Here is a 1,830-nt window from a genome sequence, read left to right on the forward strand (position 1 = left end):
TATAGTCCAATTCTCACATCTATACATGACTAATGGAAAAACCATAGCTTTGACTACATGGACCTTTGTTGGCAAAGTAATGTCTCTACTTTTTAATATGCTGTCTAGGTTGGTCATAACTTTTCTTCCAAGGAGCAAGCGTCCTTCAATTTCATAGCTGCAGTCACCATCTGCAGCGATTTTGAGCCCCCCAAAATAAAGTTTTCACTGTTTACATTGTTTCCCCATCTATTTGCCATGATGTGATAGGAACAGATGCCATTGTCTTTGTTTTCTGAATGATGAGTTTTAAGTCAACTTTTTCAGTCTCCTCAAGAGGCTTTTTAATTCTTCTTCACTATCTGCATGTCTGAGGTTATTGATATTTCTCTTGGCAATCTTAATTCCAGTTTGTGCTTCATCCAGCCCAGCATTTCACATGATGTACTATGCATATAAGTTAAATAAGCAGGGTGACAATATACAGCCTTGAAGTACTCCTTTCCCAATTTGGAACCAGTCTGTTGTTCCATGTCCAGCTCTAACTGTTGCTTCTTGACCTGCATACAGATTTCTCAGGAGGCAGTTCAGGTGGTCTGGTATTCCCATGTCTTGATGAATTTTCCAGTTTGTTGTGATCAACAAAGTCAAAGGTTTTGGCATAGTTAATAAAGCAGAAGTAGATGTTTTTCTGGAATTCTGTTGTTTTTTCAGTGATCCAACAGATGTTGGCAGTTTGATCTCTGGTTCCTCTGCCTTTTCTAAAACCAGCTTGAACATGTAGAATTTCATGGTTCACATACTGTTGAAGCCTAGCTTGGGGAATTTTGAGCATTACATTGTTAGTATGTGAGATGAGTGCAATTGTGTGGTAGTTTGAACATTCTTTGGCATTGCCTTTCTTTGGAATTGGAACGAAAACTGACTTTTTCCAGTCCTGTTGCCATTGCTGAGTTTTACAACTTTGCTGATGAATTAAGTGCAGCACTTTCACAGCATCATATTATAAGATTTGAAATAGCTAACTGGAATTCCATCACCTCCAGTAGCTTTGTTCATAGTTATGCTTCCTAAGGCCCATTTGAATTTACACTCCAAGATGTCTGGCTCTAGATGAGCAATCACACCATCGTGGTTATCTGGGTCATGAAGATCTTTTTTGTGTAGTTCTTCTGTGTATTCTTGCCACCTCTTCTTAATATCTTCTGTTTCTGTTAGGTCCATACCATTTCTGTCCTTTATCAAGCCCATCTTTGCATGAAATATTCCCTTGGTATCTCTAAATTTCTTAAAGAGATTTCTAGTCTTTCCCATTCTATTTTTTTTTCCTCTATTTCTTTTCATTGATCACTGAGGAAGGCTTTTTTATTATACACCTTGGTTACAAATGGCAAAATTTTGTTGTTATTCATATGAATATTATATAAATGAGTAATAACAAAATGAATAATATTCATTTATATAATATACATTTATATATACATATACATGTACATGTCTAGACATTATCTAAACACCCATACCACTTCATTTTTATCCATTCATATGTTTACTGACAAATTGCTTTCATATCTTGGCTATTGTAATTAATACTGTCATGAACATGGGGTGCATATATCTTTATGATTAAATGCTTTTGTTTTTTTGCTGTATATCCAGCAGTGAAATGCAGAGCCATCTGATACTTCTGGGCTTCCTAGATGGGCTAGTGGTAAAGAGCCTGTCTGCTAATGCAGGTGACATAAGAGCTGAGATTCAATCCCTGGGTCAGAAAGGTCCCCTGGAAGAGGGCTTGGCAACCCACTGCAGTATTCTTGCTTGGAGAGAGGAGCCTGGGGGCTACAGTCCACG

This window comes from Bison bison, unplaced genomic scaffold (assembly GCF_000754665.1).
Source record: "Bison bison bison isolate TAMUID 2011002044 unplaced genomic scaffold, Bison_UMD1.0 scf7180017864515, whole genome shotgun sequence".
Lineage (NCBI taxonomy): Eukaryota > Metazoa > Chordata > Mammalia > Artiodactyla > Bovidae > Bison > Bison bison.